Source organism: Phasianus colchicus, unplaced genomic scaffold (genome assembly GCF_987193195.1).
Source record: "Phasianus colchicus unplaced genomic scaffold, bPhaCol1.hap1.1 HAP1_SCAFFOLD_60, whole genome shotgun sequence".
Classification (NCBI taxonomy): domain Eukaryota; kingdom Metazoa; phylum Chordata; class Aves; order Galliformes; family Phasianidae; genus Phasianus; species Phasianus colchicus.
The window spans coordinates 224,275-241,312 of record NW_028325236.1 but is presented as its reverse complement, the minus strand read 5'-3'; the positions used below and the strand labels follow the sequence as shown (position 1 = coordinate 241,312).

The window sequence follows — 17,038 nt, the reverse complement described above, 5'->3', positions numbered from 1 at the left end:
TGTTTCTCCTTCCTCTTCAGCTGTTTCCCCTGCAGTCATGTGATTGAAGGAGATGGTAAGCAGTTCTCAGCTGTTTTCTTAGCTTAGTTACGTTTTGATGAAAGTTCTTTCTAAAAGTGGAAGGAAGGTCCTTTGTTGAATCCCTCACCGCTCCCATTAGACCGCAAAGAGGCATTCTCTCTATCAGACATCAGGATAGATGTGATTAGTCAGAGGCCAAATGGGAAGAAGACCTTACAGCAGCTGTTTTGTGATGATGGAAGATGAAACAGGAGCTAAAGAGAAACCTTTTAGTAGTAACCAAAGGCCAGGGATGCTGGGAGATGCAGAGGAGGCTTCCTGCCCCACCGGCTTTAAAAAGGGACTCATACCGCTGTGAGGATGACCACATAGGCATCTCCCCAAATGAACTTAGGGATCCATGACCCAGATTTGTAAAAATATTTAGATACTGAACAATTTAGGTGGGCTTTGTGAGGGATTATTTTTTATTAAGTGCCTAGCTTCTATTGTTTCAGTTTGGTTCCTGGAGATATTCACCTATCTGTCACAGGCACCTGTCTTTTGAAAACAGAGGCTGGTGATAATTGCACAAAACCAGGAAGGGATTGTACCTGGAAAGATCTGTCCTGCAAAGGCATAAGTGCAAGTGTCTTAATTTTGAGGAGGAGAGAGGCCCACACATCATCCACTGTGGGGCAGAGAAAGAGCCCTGGTATGGACCAGGTACATTACAGGTACAGGGACCCGTATGTCTTAAGGAGATGTCCTCCATTTGGGTGAAGGAGCGAGGGTGCTCCCCCAGAGGGTGGATCCACAGCTATAGGCTGTGTGATGCAGATCGGTGTGGGAGCACAACCCTTGAGAGCAGGGTCCCACTTGGGGAGTTATCTCTGAGGTGAAATCTTGCAAGGCACCCTGAGATTGAGGCTATAATGCGCTCGGGAATGTAAGCTTTGTAATACTTTGGAGAAATCATCGCAACAAAAATGCGCTGGGGGGCATTTGCAGTTAGCTGCCAGGAAGGGGCCTGGTAGGATCATGTAACGAGTAAATGTCCAAACTGGTTTTTCATTGTTGTTATCTTTGTGATTGATAAGTGTTTCTGTTATAAAATTATTGCTTGTGGAATTCCATTTACAACACAAGTGCTCTTGTTGCTGGGAGACATTGGTTATAGCTCGTGCCCAGGGAATTTGGTGTTCCTGTGCCCTGGGGAAGTAGGCAGACTCCATTACCCAGCAACGAGACTTTATAAGCGGCTGCTATCTAGTGTGAATGCTAACCTTTGGATCCAAGGTGTGAGTGGTGTGAACGTGGGAATCGAGTTTAGTTGGATATTTGTTTAACCCTGTATTTGTTATCAGAGCCTTGACCTGTAGTACTGCCCAGGAATTACAGTGGAATAGAGGAAACTGGCATTTTGGTTGGCGTTGTGGACTGGGGTTTAAAGAGGAGTATGTATTTGGTCACAGTAACTTACGAGCTATAAGGTGTGGACTTTGGGGAACAATAAAGAATCAATGAAATTAAGTATGGAGGAACACAGGGAAAGGAAGTTCCCAGGCAAATTCCACCTGAGATATTGCTGGAGAGCCTGGGGGCCCCGTGAGCAAGAAAACTTTAATTAAAAATTGTAATCAGTGGTGGTTGGAAGGCGATGACCATTTAGCAGTTAATATTGTTTTTGCGAAGTCAGGAGATGAGATGCTGGGAACAAATAGCCTTCATCTGCAGAGACCTGGGAAACTTGATATCCCAGTGTTAGCACAGGAAGCCTTAGGAAGGGAGGAGCTGAGAGCAGGGCTCTAGGACCCAGAGATCTCTTCAGGAAGAGCTGAAGGGGGAGAGCTGGAAGAGCCCAGGAGGGTTCTGCCCCCGTTGAACGGGAAAGCAGTTAGTGCAAAAAGAGGTGCTGGATTTGGTAACAGATGCAGTAACAGTCAAGGGTAGAGAAGATTAAGCTGAGGAAGGAATTGCAGCAAAGTGTGGAATTTGTAGTAACTGGAGCATCTAATTGGGTGTTAAATACTCCAGTGAGTGGTGAATTTGTAACCGTAAGGGAAGACACTGGCAAAAGTGAGGAAGTTTACTTTCTTAACCCTTAACTTAGTGTAGGTGAACAGGTAGGGATACACAAATGTTTGTAGGTGCCAAATTCACCAAAGCCTTTACTAGGGCGAGATTTATTAGAACAACTGGAATCTTGAAATCAAGTTGAAAGGAAAATTGGAATGTAAGGTACAAGAAGAACAGTTAATGGAGGTGCTTAGTTTAGCATTGATCACTACCCCTGCTGGGACCAGGATCCCAGACAAAGGAAGTGATCAAGTCTATCCTGGGGTGTGGGTAGTAGAGACCCCAGGAAGAGCTAAGAATGCAGCACCACTAGCAATCGGAATAAAGCAGGGAGCTCGGCTGGTTTGGATTAAACTGTACCCCCTCAAATTCGGAGATGGGAAAGGAATCCAGCCAATAATTGACAGTTTTCAGAAATTCGGGTTGTTACTGGAGTGTGAGCACAAGATTTAAGGGCCATCAATAGAATAGTGTAGGATTTATACCCATTGGTAGCATACCCATACACGCTGCTTTCAAAATTATCAGGTGAATTGGCATGGTTTGCTGTTCTGGACCTAGAAGATGCCATTTTTGTCCACCATTGAGTCCAGAGAATCAGCTCATGTTTACCTTTGAGTGGGAGAATCCTGATTCAGGAAGAGCAACACAACTTACATGCACAGCACTTTTCCAGAGGTTAAAACAAACAAACAAACAAAAGTCCCACTCTTTTCAGGAACCAACTTGCCAAAGACTGGAGCAATGGGTACGGCCCCAGGACAAGGAACCCTGTCACAGCACATGGATGGCCTTCTGATAGCTACCACAACAAAGGAGGTATGCATAGCAAGGACAATTAGTCTGCTAAACTTTCTCGGACTTGATGGCTATTGAGTTTCTCCACAGAAAGCCCAGATGGCGTGGCCACAAGTAACCTTGGGTTACGAAATTGCTGCTGGATTCCAAACCCTAGAGAACAACAAGGAAGGAAGCGATTTGCCAGACTGTGGAACCTCAAGCAGCAAAGGCGCTCCGGACTTTCCTAGGGATGACAAGGTGGTGTTGCATATGGATATACAACTATGGAATACTGGTAAAAACTCTCTATGCCCTTTTTAAATCCTATCCAGAGGTCCTCATTCAGGTTGAGGAGGGCAAAGCAGACTAAGGTTTACCTGTGGCAATTAGACACAGACTCTGTTGTTCGTGCAGAACAAAAACTTTTATTGTGTACAGTGAACTTGAACAATATGCTCTTGGTCAAGTGTCTTATGAATTGTGACCCTCCTGCTGCATGCGGCAGTGCTGGATCTTCCATCCTGCCCTGAAGGAGATGGCACTAGAGCTGGGCTCGTCCCTCTTGTGCCATCCCGTGGCACACAGGCCACTCACCTCTGTCAGCCACCTCAGGTTTGCCACTGGTCAGCTTGACCTTGATAGCATCTGCTCACTCCCGTGCCAGGTGCACAAGCTGGACGCCTCGTGATCACGTCGAGAGGCTCGGTCTGGCACAGATAGTTACAATCTTTCGGCTTTCTCCCTTCATTCTGCTGAACTTGTTTACATCTCCCAAGGTCTTTTGCTAATCAGAGCAAGAATGTCCTTCTTTTCTCCCGGCGATGCACAGAGTAAAGGAAGCAAAATACAGGACCTGGATAAACTAATCGAGGGGGCTTGGAGAGCATTCAGAAACAGAGGACACAGAGGTGCAGGCTTCAAAACAAGATAATAGTTCCCACCTCCCTATTATGGGCCATAATCATGGCTGAGCACAGGAAAACTCACTGGGGAACCGAGACCCTGTATAAATACTTGAGCCAACGGGTTGTGGCTTGGAATTTATACACCACCACTAAGCAGGTAACACAGCAATGTGAGATCTGTTTACAGAGTAATCCTAGAACAGGCCCCAGGGTGCCCTGGGACAAACAGGGAAGGGAATTTATCCTGGGCAACAATGGTGAATTGATTTCCCTGAACTCCCAAGAAAAGGGGGGTATAAGTATATGCTGGTATTAACAGACACCTCTTCAGGTTGGCCATAGGCTTTTCCCTTGCAGGACCAACAGGGTGCAGGGAGTAACTAAAGTACTGTTACAAGAGATAATTCCAGGATTTGGGGTTCCAGAACATATCATATCATATCATATACAGCGATCAAGGTGAAAGAGCAAGCTTGTGGAGCTACACGTGAGTTAAGAAGACATCTCAACCCCAGTGGAATATTAAGAAGACTGGACCATTGGAGCTAAGGATTAAGAGACAGTAAGTTTAGAATGTGTTTATAGATTGCACTTGCTTTAGCCTGGTGTGAAATCACCTATTCAAATATCACTAGCGGTTAGCCTAAAGCTCACTGATTGTTGGATACGTACAGCCTTACCAAGAGATGGACGAATGGAAATCCCTCAGTGTGGGATTCCCTCCACCAATTGGACACTATGGGTGGAGCAGGAAGTAGGCGTAGGTGTGCAAATAAAATCACGACAATAGGAAAAAGGACCTAAATTCAGTATACAACTATAGACAGGCCTCAATGTGAGACCCTTCCTGAGAACTAGAAAGGACATTATGAGGAGGATACTTAGTGCTTCAATGGAACAGCGCCTCCTCCAGGGATACTGAGAACCTCTTGGAAAAGGGTGAAGCAGGTAATAACCCCCATATAGACAGGCCCTCTGGGTTCCGTAGTTTTATTGGATGGTTTATTCCTAGACTAGGAGTAAGTGAATCAGAAAAGGCAATTATCAGTATAGCAGCTACATTAGGGAAATCAAGAACTCAACTATGGATGCTATACTTGGATTGCAGACAGAGGTATCCTCTCTTAGTCAAGTAGTATTGCAGAAAGGAATGGCTCTTGATCTCCTGACGGCCAAAGAAGGAGGGGTGTACGCTATAATCAATCAAAACTGATGAAACTCAAAGAAAAGAAACAGATGTGCACACTAAACTATGGGAATAAATTCAGGTGATCCACCAAGTTATTTTGGATAACACCTCATTTGGATTTACAGAACTGTGGAGCAGATTAACCAGTTGGTTACGGAGCTTTGCCTGGCTAAAGCAACTCTTCAAGGCTTGTGTAGTCTTACTCTTTCTTGGAATATTCGTATGTGTTGTTACATTGTTTCTTGAGTATGTTTAATGGAAACAGCATAAGATACACTAGAAGATGGAAAGCGGGGCGTTTTTCATAAATCCTGAGGTGAGAATGGTGTCATCTAGCGACGTGACAATTGCTAGATTGTAGAAAAGGGGGGAATTGATGTGGGACTATTTCTTTAGAATTGTTTCGGAATTATGTACTAGGTAAGGAGGTGTAGAGCAGAAAAAGTGACGCAGATGTGGGGAAGTCTCTGGACTCTCAGGACGCGCTAGAGACATAACAGCACACCAATGTGGTTAAAGGCTATTAGTCTGCTTTATTGTTAAGCACTACTCTATTTATACATGTTAACAAAGCATTCTGCAAAACACTCCTCAACCGTTCACACAGGTGCTTAGCCAGTCAGAGCTGTGAGATGTTCTTTCTTCTTCTGAAGGTGTCCTTGGTTCTCACGCCACTTATCTTGCTCCGCAGCTGCTGCTCCATGCAGTTTTTTCTTACGTTCCCACATTTCCCCCTTTTTTGTTTATTAGCAAACTTCTACCATACTATAAAATAATAACACTAATTATATTAATAATACAATCATTATAACTCAATCAAGGCCTCCATTGACAATACTATAAGTGTGAGAAAGGAAACAAGGCAAACATAACACCATGACAAGAAATACTGTTAACCTACTAAAAAGAACAAACACGTGTTTGGTCTGCAGCCCAACTTTCTGCAACCTGGAAATAAATCCCCAAGGGCCCCATTCTGTGCTAATCTCTAACTGCTTTGAAAGAAGTCTTCAACTTTTATATATTCTGATGTATTGATTTTGAAAAATCACTAAGATTTGTACAACAGATGCTTTTAGAGTGCTCATGATTGTGCCTTTGGGCTAATAGAAAATTAATAGTTGAGGAACTTTGCATGCCAGATAGAACTAGGGGCATTATTACTTACTGACCCTCAAGAAACAACAACCTGCAGAAAAAGGGTGGTGAATGCGATAGGCAGTGCCAGCAGGGCGTCCCCTGCTTCAAGGTGCACTTTTCCTCTCTCACCCACCACAGATTCTCTCTTTCTTTTGTTCTTCTCAGGGTCCAAAGAGTATTTTCCATTTGTACACTGCATCCGCATGGCCAGTGCGTGATACAGAGGCCAAATGGAACATCTGCTTGCAGAATAAACTATCAAGGTTAACTCTCTTAGCGTGTGCCTTTGTCTCAGGTGCTGCATGATCATATTTTAAATTCCTGAATAGTGGGATGAAAGAGAGTTAATCATTCTATAATATAAGGTCATCCCTTTGCTTGGGATTCCTTTCCAGGTTTTGTCTTAGCGCTACTAATACATTAAAATAGCTATCTCCATAGATTTCAGCATTAGTAACATTAAATCCTGTTAATTCACATTCAATCTATTGCAATACAACAAGTTACAAAGCAAAACCAAATAATAAGAAGCACACAATCCCAATCACTATGAGTTCATGGTCGTTTCAAGCCTGGTTTCAGTCTTTCTCATCATTTCGCATCCTGACACCGTTCTTTTTGTGGGTTCCGTGAGCTGCAATGGCAGTACGCACAACCATTCCCCCTTCTTCCTTTTGCGCAAGCAAGACAGTAGTGGACAGTTTGTTAAGTAAGCATTTTACAATACAGATAACTATACTTATGGTTATAATGCCTATTCCTAGCAACAGCTCCTGGTATAAGGACAGCTAAATGCTACCCGTGCGCTATGTTTAGAGTGGATATCACGCATGTCCTGGAAAGTGAGAGAAAATATAGTGAATTTACCAATGTAACATGGACCCCCAAAAACATTTCCTGGTATTTCCAAACATAAAACATGTTTTCTTTCATCCCTTAGATGTGTTACCGACCTTTTGAGTTCCAAGAAGATTTAACTCCTGTGAGTCCCAGGGTATTGTGGTATTGAGACTCCTAAGAAGTTTAAAAAAGAACAATCATCTGGAGTATCCAGTACATTGCAACTACCTGTGGAGTAAGCAGAAAAGTCAGAATCATTGAGAAACAACATCCCTATAAAACAAGTTTGGAAGGGATCAGTGGCAGAAGCAAGTATTAAACAGAAGTTGGTCCAGCCTGTTGATTTAGTCCAGGTGACCCACATATTTTGCCACGAGTTGATTTGGTGCGGTTCAGGTAGTGCTTCTGCACCAAGGGCAAACACTGCGAGCAGGAATCCAAATAGGGCCATCATCTGTGAAAAGGCAAAAATAACCTCTTTCTACAAGTATGGTAGTACTTGGGCCCTTCCAATCTCCAGTCAGTGGATCTTTGTAAGATACTTTTGCAGTCTCAGATAGCATTCTCATACTAGTGCCTGAATGATGCACAGTTATAGCATGTATGAGCTATATGAGCCTCCTCCTACAAAAGGGAAGTTAAGGGAGAAAAGAACGCTCATGAGGCGATCTGGCACATCACGTGTATCGCTCATTCGGTTTAGTTGTGTTTTTAGTGTAGCATGTGTGCGCTCTATAATAGCCTGACCTGGAGGAGCATGTGGGATCCCGAACTTATGTTGAACTCCCCACTTTTGCAAAAAGGACTGTACTGACTGCAACTTTTAGGTTGGCCCATTATCCATTTTAATTTGTTTTGGAACTCCCAAGATAGCAAGACATGCAATCCAGTGTTTAATGACGTATCTAGCAGATTCACCCGCTAAGGGAGAAACCCATATAAATCCAGTAAGTGTCGATAGCAACATGAACACATCGCAATCAACCAAAACTCTGCAATATGGGTGACATCCGTTTGCCACAGTTCCAATGCTTTCAATCCTCGGGGATTAGTCCCCAGCCCAAGGCCACTGTTATGGTAACTGCACTGTGGACATGTTTGAACTATCAACCTTGCATCATTCACACCAATATTAAACTGTCTATGTAAACCACGGGCATTTTGATGAAACATCTCATGAGAGATACGAGCAGCATCGAACAGATTAACAGGAGTTACAACAACCAATTTATCAGCAAACAGCATTACCCTGCCCTAAACCAACAGTGTTTAGGTGACTGCGAATGTGGATGACACAATATGGTTCCTTTCTTCGCCGTAATGTGTGTTTAAGACGTAAAAACAGAGAGATAAGGCACACATTCTTGTTGTCTCTAATGTGGGCATCCTCAATTCTTTGACATATGCCAGCCGCGTAGAGGGAATCAGTTACAACATTTAGAGGTTCATTTGGCCACGCAGTAAAGGCCCATAAAACTGCTTTTAGTTCCATAGTTTGTAAACTGTCTTGCAGCTCCATTGGCACAAACTGATGCTTCCAGCTATTGTCCCACCACACACAGACAGCTTTGTGGCTCCAGCATCCAGTGTCAGTATATACTGTGCGACCATCCACCGATCATTTCGAATACCGAGGTATTCCAATCCAGTCAGTTTTTTTCCAGAAACAACGCTACTCGCTGATCAGGGCGTTCTAAATGAAAATGACCAGGGTACCCTTCTGAAGCAAACTGTAAGGAGAGGGAGTGACAGTACGCCCACTCTGCCCACAGCAAGGTAAAAGGTAAACTAATATCGTCAGGTTCTTGCCCCGCTATGCAGAGAACTCTCTCTCTGCCTCAGTTCAGCTACTATATTGATACGAGTCATCAAGGACGACCGAGGCTGAGCAGGGGGAAACAGCCATTTCAGCAAAAAAAAACAAAAACACAGAAGGAGAAGTAGAAGATTGCTTAGTAGGCCTGTTTTGAGGAGAAGTGTGGGTTTGTTTGTTTGTTTGTTTGTTTGTTTTTGTTTTCATTGACAAATGACTGCGACAGCATGCTTCTCCTGGACATACAAGACAAGGGAGATGTTGTGATGTAAGGACTGACAATAGCTAGCTGCTGATTGAATTTGGGGGGTAATCTGAATTAGAGCCTGCTTAGCCTCAGGCGTCAATAGGATAGCATCATTAGCACATCTCCCTCTTGACAACAACAGTTCTAATTGAACATTGGAAATGCCAACCGTTGGCCGTAGCCATTGTAAGCGACCTAAAAGAGTTTGTAAGTCAGTGAGTGTGGAAATGTCAATTTTCAATTCTACAGTCTGAGGGCATATCATAGCATCTGATAATTTCCAACCCAAATTTAACATAGGAAAGGTGCGTTTCACTTTCTCCGGTGCCACTGTAAGGCCAAATTGAGAGAGATGGGAGATTAATTGCATTTCCCAGCTATTATCAAAAGGCTGTTCCTGAACAGCACAGTATGCCATCCATGTAATAATAAATAATCATATGAGGGTTTGCTTTACAAATAGGTTGCAAGGTGTGGCTACGAATATCTGACACATAATTGGAGAATTCTTCATGCCTTGAGGCAGTACAACCCATTGATACCGAGAGGCTGGCTCCACTTTATTGACAGATGGCACAGAGAAAGCAAAACACTTACAGTCTTTCTTGTGGTGTGTCTCCCATATTCCCCTTTTTTGTTTATTAAGAATGGATTTCAATGTTAGATGAGTATGATGAATGATAGCTTGTCCAGTGGGAGAATGAGGAATGCCTGTAATATATCTAACACCCTATTCTTGGAGGGAAGTTCGAATGCCTTTAGAAATATAAGCAGGTCCGTTATTGGCTCTAAGTTACACGCAGGCTGCAGAGACGCAGCGTGAGGGAACGTAGGCGGGGTAGAGGAAAGCAGCGTCACCCCGAGCAACGGGGGTGGGGCGGAGGGTGGGAGCGAGATGAGCGCCAGGGACGGAGCCGAGGGCAGCAGCGATGGGGGGTGGGGGGGTGAGGGAAGGGAGGGAGTCGCGATTTCTTTTCCCCGCGGTCAGGGGTGGGGTCGGAGCTGCGGACCGAATGCGGAATGCGGACCAGGGCTGCTTTCTGCACCGAGGGGTAGCGACGGGGGTGGGAGGGAGGGCGATGGGGAATAATCGGAAGAAATTCTTCCTTGTCGAATTTGTTTAAGCCCTTCCATTATTTGGTTCCAAACAGATAAAAGTTTAGCAGCCGTGCTGTCATAGTAACAAAAACCTCCCGGAGCTTTGCGCCAACCCTGCCCCAAAACTCTCCATAGAAAGAGAATCCAGTTTTCGGAAATTCAGGAACATTTTTGCTTTACCATTTGAGAAAAGTAACCAATGCTAAGGTAACTACAGGCTGATTCTGAAACGTCAACTAACTGTAACGCTGCAAGATTTACCGGCTGCTCCCTCACCAGTGATGAACTCCGCACAGATCCCGACCGCTCAGCCCCTGTCCCGCAGAACGGTGCGGGCGCGCGTGAAACGAGCTCTCCGTAGTTCAGTCGGGCGGCGCTGCCGGATGAGTCGGTGGAGCAAAAGGCACTGTCGGTAGGTCAGGACCCGTAGAAGGCACTAGTTGAGAGCCTCGGTCAGGCCCCGTATCTTTTTTTTGCCACATACAGATTTCCAGATTACATAATCGCTCTGTTAATATTTTAACCTTGCAATCCAGTTTTTCTAATCCCTCACCCTCACCGACGCTCTCTGATTCTGCAGGAGGCTGCTCCTGGCAGTGTCCATCAGGGGTGATGTCAGATACAGTCCTTTTTTCCTGCTGCACTACTGCAGATGACTCAGTAGCAGTGTCATTTGAAAGATCAGGAGCTGCAGCCCCTAACAATGCTTTTACTTGACCCGCCGAGGAACACACAGGGTGTGTGATACCCCGAACAGGCACGTCAAACTCTGAAGCCAAATTAGTTGTTGTACCGGCCAGTGCCTGCATAGCTGCAGCGGCTGCCTGTTGCGCGGCTCGCATAGCTTTCAAAGAGTTAATAACAGACCTCCACAAGGGGTCAAGGGGCCGCAATAGTTTTTCTTCCTTTCCACCATTAATGACTGATTCCCACATGCAGTCCCCAATATCACACCATTTGTCGACGCTGAATATCAGCGCCACTTCTGACAAATGTCCCTTCTTCCGAGCCCAGTGCACCAGGGTCTCGGCCATGCCTTTAGGAGATGACTGCTCCCCTCTCTTAGAGAGAATATTTAACGGCAGTTTCTCCGCAGCTTCCCACTCCATCGTGGATACAGAGGGTGGGTCGCGACCCCGCTTCCAGCTAACCGCAGCACTTACGTTGGCGCCTAACCCAGCTACCGCAACACGGTGCCAACCTCTGTTGCGACCGTCCTGCCGTTGTCCACTTCCCCGAATCGTCCCACGAAGGGTCCCTGTTCGGGCGCCAAATGTGGGGAAGTCTCAGGACTCTCAGGACGCGCTAGAGACATAACAGCACACCAATGTGGTTAAAGGCTATTAGTCTGCTTTATTGTTAAGCACTACTCTATTTATACATGTTAACAGAGCATTCTGCAAAACACTCCTCAACCGTTCACACAGGTGCTTAGCCAATCAGAGCTGTGAGATGTTCTTTCTTCTGGTGTCCTTGGTTCTCATGCCGCTTATCTTGCTCCGCAGCTGCTGCTCCGTGCAGTTTTTTCTTACATTCCCACACGCAGACGCTTCGGGGGGGACGTCAGACGGGGGTTGACTCACCCTTCCTAGCAGCAGCCTGGAGAAGGGAGAGGTGAGCCGAGGAACGCATCTCTCGCACCGCTCCAGGCACTCGTGCTCACTTACTGGTTCCTTGCTGTGCCACTACAGCAAGGAATAAGAGCTGCAAGCCACAGTAACTCAGCAGTTGGGGTGGAGAATATTATAACTTCTTGGAACCAGTGAATATCTCCTCCTATACTAAGGGTAATATCAGAATAATCTACGCCTCCTTCCTTAGAATCAATCGTAATATCCTCTCCTATTCTTGCATATGTGTAACTTGTCTCTGTAAATATCCTTAAACTGTCCTTTTACGGTGTGCATGTTAGGAGAGGTTACTCCCTCAGTACCCAGCGGGTGTGTGCAGTGCTGTAACTCAAAATATACCTGCTTTATAACCACTTTGTGGTTATGGAGTTTGATTTTCCACAAGTCATCCTGTTCAGGCCATGATCTGTGTTCTTCCACACATATGGAAGTTCTGTTTAGCCTTGAGTGAGACAGAAGTGAGAACACTTGGAAGAATCTGGTGAACCATGTCCCAGACTAGACTAGGGTGGGCTTCTTTGTTAGCTTCCTTATTTTTTTGTTTGTTTGTTTGTTTGTTTGTTTTTTTATTATTTTTGTTTTTCTTCTCAAGAGCAGAGTCAGAAGAGGATGTGTTAACCTCCTCTGCCATAGGGATACTGGCCCTTTTGTTACAAAACCATTGCTTTCTAGAAGACTTTGATGTGAGCGGAGGAAATAATTTTGCTCATGCGTGCAGCTGGGTTACCAGCACAAAGGAAAGAGATGAGATGCGGCTGTGATCACGGCAAAGTTCAGAGGAACATCCCCTGCAGAAAGATGTGTAGAGTTTAAACATTGCCAAGTGAAACTTGGAGCCCACTTTTGCCCCACAGAAAATGCAATAGAAAAGGAAGCAGTCTTCTCCGGACACAAACCCCCGGTTACCCCGAGGGCGGTTCCTTCTGGGTGACCTTAAAGTCAGTAGATCTACATAAGTGAACAGCAGAGCTGGCCCTCGTACACAGAGAGCTTAACCATGCTCATGCCTTGCAGAGAAGACCGAATTGAGAAAGCAGGATAGGAAGTTGTTAGCAGTAGAAGTCACTCGCTCAGTGAGGAGAAACGTGCCATGAGTGCCATGGGCAGCGCTCAGTGAGGAAGTGAGCCAGCTGCAGGGAGATGCTGCCCTCGAGAGCAGGGCAGCCGGAGATTGCCTCCAGCTGGGACCTGCTCACGGGTGAGAGGAGTTAAAGGAGCGCCAGGACAGCAACGTGGGGATGTGCGACCCCAAGGATGTGCGAATGTCCCCAGCAAAGGCAGCAAAGGGACGGAGCAGAGAGCGACGCTTCATTAGCGTGACAAAACACAGCCCCCATCCTCCCCTCTCTCCCACGGCTGCAGATGTGCCACGAGAACGAGCTGTGAAACTGCCCACGGCCTGGCAGCCGGCTCGGGGCGTGCTCGCTGTGGGAATTGCTGCCCGGCACCTGAGGCTGTGCCGAAGCGGCCAGAGCCTGGCTGGAAGCCATCCGGGCAGCACCGCGGCGGCAGGAGGTGCAGCAAGGCCGTCCTGCGGCCAGCTCCGGGCTGCGGGCACTCGGCATCCCCTGCTCTCCCAGGAGCGACTCCCAGGAGCCCGGTTGCCTGCACCAGAGGTGGGAGCAGCCTGCTCCGCACCCAAGGTAGGAGCCCTTCGTGCCTCGTGCAGAGGAGCGCACGCTTCCTGCCCCCTGCCAGCAGCGGCGGGAGGGCAGCGGGGAGCGGCACCAGGCGGGGCGGAACCGGCGCTGCTGTAGCCCAGGCGGGAGCCCGGTCCCGGCTCCAGCTCCTGCCCAGCACGGCAGGTTTGCTGGGCCAGACGGGCTGCAACGAGGGGAGCAGCGGTTCCCAGGCGTGTTGCAGCCCGGCTTGGGCTCCGAGAGGCACAGGAAGGGGTTGGAGCTGGGACAGTGAGGAAGTGAGCAGAGGAGCTCAGCGTGCTCTGCTGCCCGGTTGGCTCTGTGTAACGCAGCCCAGCCGGGAGTGCGTTTCTCCCTCTGGGCCACGGCAGACACGAGATGATCCCGCTCCACAGCTCTGCACGCATGGATTGATGGCAGCTTTCAACTCCTCCTTTGGAGTGTCTGAATGGGAAGCCTCCAACGGGGGAATTTCCACTCCCCTCTCTCTCCCCGGCAGCCCGCAGTTTCCCTTCGGGGACCCAGCAGGCAACATCTGCCTCTAGCGGCCCTTCCAGCGTTCCCTTCTGTGCGCTTAGCGCCGGGCTGACGGCTCACCTGGGGTCGTGCAAACCCCTCCCGAGGCTTTTCTTCAGGCTGTCCCGGCAGCTGCAGGTGCCTTTAGCGCACACCAGCTCCGGCACTGGGCTGTGTAATAGACGCTGAAAAGCCGACAGCCTGCGGGCTGACTGGAGCACACGTTGTGAACGCGGCCGAGCAGCACGTCAGTAAAGCGCAGCCCGGGCTGCCCGGTGCAAAGGGCGCACGCTGCTGAGAACGCCCCCTGGAAGTGAGCGCAGGGTGCGTGCTGAGCTGGATGGGGAGCAGCGCCCCCTGGTGGGGGACGAGGGAAATGCAGCCGCCGAGGCATTCTTGGTGCAACGAGGGACCGGGGCTTGTTCAGCTTGGAGAAGAGAAGGCTCCGGGAGACCTCCCAGGCCTTGAAGGAAACGTTTAAACTGGAGGGGGAACAGATGTTTACGAGGGTGGATAATGACAGGATAATGGGGAATGGTTTTAAATTGAGACAGGGGAGATTTAGTTTAGATATCAGGGGGAAGTTTTGCATTCAGACGGTGGTGAGGCATTTTAAAAGGTAGCCCATAGAGGACGTGGATGCCCCATCCTTTGGGGCATTCGAGGCCAGGCTGGATGTGGCTCAGGGCAGCCTGGTCTGGTGGACGGTGTCCCTGCACATAGCAGGGGGTTGAAACTAGATGGTCACTGTGGTCCTTTTCAACCCAGGCTATTCTATGATTCTTTGATTACCTTTAGATCTTCGATGTAACGCATGGCCTTAGAGAAGCTCATGGATTTCCAAACTAACTTTGCGTCTCTTACAGAAGATCTGTGTCAGCAAGGTGTCTTGATATCAAGCTAAGAAGGAAGCTGTGTGCCCAGTGTCATTCAGGCAGTGTGGTTTCTCCCTGGGAAGGGACACAAAGGGGAGCTGTTGAACAGGCACTGTGTCAGAACCTCTGCTTTCCCCCCCATCCCCCACTCTCTGCCCCTAGACTTCCTTTACTATAGAAGCTCCCCACAACTCCCTAGTTTCCCCATTCCACCCCTCTCTCCATCACCAGATCCTCTTTCCACCCCACAGCAGTCCCACTCACTCACACCTTCCCCCCCTAGATTCCACACAACCCCCCTTTCCAGCCCAAAAAAGTCCCACTGACCCCTTTCTCACCCCACCCACACCCTCCTTTATCCCCTCTTACCCCCCCCTTGGAATCATGCAGAAGGATCTGCATGAGACATCCTAGAAAGGTTTGGGGGCTCCAGGGGGCTCTTCTGGACTCAACCAGAAGAGTCTGGAGATATCCCAGAGGGACCTTGGGGTGTCCAGGGAGTCCCCAGGTTGGTCCTGTGGCACCATGGAAGGATCTGGAAGTTCCCACTATGGGCCCAAGAGCTCTGAGGAGTCCCTGGGCTGATCTGGAAATGTCCAAGTAGGGTTTTGGTAGGGCCCAGGGAGTTCTCATGTGGGTCTGAGTGGTCCTGGAGTCATCCAGAAGGGTCTGGGGATGTCCCAGAGGAGTCCTGGGGTGTCCAGTGGGTGCTCATGCGAATCTGGGGGGTCTGGCCATCCATCTCATCATCTGCTGTAACATGATCACAGCACTTTCATCAGTGGTTTGGACTCACAGCAACAAGACGCACTTTGTCAACTGTGTCACCAAGGAATCATAAGAATTGGAATCGTTGGGACTGGTTAATATGGACTGCTGTTTGTACTCTACAGAACCCATCCTTGCTCAGTGTATTAATTTTAGTTTAGCTACTTTTAGGATTGTTTTAGAACCGTGCTTCTTTTTCTCTTAATAGAGAAGGGGGAGATGTGGGATAAAGTCATTATCTTGATAATTGTTGCTGCTCAACATCGACCTCTGGCGAGGGGACAGTCGGACGGACCGAACGACCAGCGTTCCTATGCCGAAAGCCAATTTATTGCTGCGTAACAAGCACTTATATACCGTGACACGCGACCGCCCAGGAAACCCACGAACCCACCCAGGAAACCCATGAACCAATCCCCACTCTCCTTGTACCACCCCTTGTTCCACCCTCAACCCCACCTATTACCCTACACTAATGAGTAAAAAAGCTTAGCAGTAACTTGAGCCAGATGTAAACACACACGAGGCTCCTGCTTCCTACATGTAAGTTGCTGTTTCACGGGTATAAAAGGTTGTAAGCATCTTCAGTAAAGGTCCTTCATCCTTCCTTCTGCACCAGCAAGGGAGTCTGAGCCTCTCTCTCCGCACCAGCAAGGGAGCTCGAAGCCCTCTTGCCAACAAAGAGGAGAGGAGAGAAGAGAAGGAGAGAAAAAATTGAGCAGAACAAAGGAAAAAGGGAAGAGAGGAGCTTGTAAGGGGGAAGAAGAGTGATGAACGAGTGCCACTCACGCTGCTATTCTGCGTCCCTCCCCAGGACTCCCACAGCTTCCTCTTCCCAGCCCCGCTCAGCTCCTCGCGGGCTGCAGACGCTGCTGAGGCTCTCGCACTCCACGGCCGTCATCTTCTTCTCGTGCTGCCGGACCGCTCTCTGCAGGGCTGCGCTGAGTTCCTGCCGCTGCAGCCAGAACCGCAGCTCCCGTGCTGACGGATGGAGGAGCTTCGTGCCGGCACCCACAGCACGTGGTCCCCGGGCTGCCGGTGGCACGGCAGGATGCTCCCCTCCCTGCCTCCCATCGCCCCTCAGCTACGGCACCCTCCTATAATCTGCCTAAGGATTCCAAGACCCTGCAGAGGGCTCCGGTCAGGCCGATCGACGGCTGATGCCAACGGCACGAGGTTCAACACCACCACACTCCGGGTCCCGCACGTTGGTCACAACGACCCCAGGCATCGCTGCGGGCTTGGGGCAGAGCGGCCGGAAGGCCGCGTGGAGGAAAAGGATCCGGAGCTGCGGGCCGACGCTCGGCTGAACGCGAGCCAGCAGCGCGCCTTGTGCAGGCGGCCGAGAAGCCGGCCGAGCAGCAGCAGCCGCTGATCGCCCCGCGCTCAGCCCCGCCCCGCACAGCGCCGGCCTCGGGCCGGCACCGCGACCGCCGCCTGCAGCGGGACGCCAAGGTGCCCCGGAGCCGCTCGTCTCCAGCGGGTTCCCCACGCCACCGCAGGGCCGCGCCGCCCGC

General features: G+C 48.7%; 2 long non-coding RNA genes across 4 annotated transcripts; one reads left to right on the top strand and one right to left on the bottom strand.

The window, feature by feature from the left end:
* The first annotated feature begins 61 nt into the window (after positions 1-61).
* Positions 62-5,769, top strand: LOC149911671 (uncharacterized). Its single transcript, XR_016462996.1, has 2 exons — positions 62-726; positions 2,798-5,769. It is a non-coding gene; the product is annotated as an uncharacterized LOC149911671 (long non-coding RNA).
* Positions 5,770-10,063: 4,294 nt separating this feature from the next.
* Positions 10,064-17,038, bottom strand: LOC149911670 (uncharacterized). 3 transcript variants are annotated; one of them, XR_016462997.1, is made up of 3 exons: positions 15,123-17,038; positions 14,671-14,828; positions 10,064-11,690 (listed from the first exon to the last, which is right to left on the bottom strand). It is a non-coding gene; the product is annotated as an uncharacterized LOC149911670 (long non-coding RNA). The 3 variants fall into 3 exon arrangements; XR_016462998.1 differs by lacking the exon at positions 10,064-11,690 and adding an exon at positions 11,841-12,510; XR_016462999.1 differs by lacking the exon at positions 10,064-11,690 and adding an exon at positions 13,478-14,360.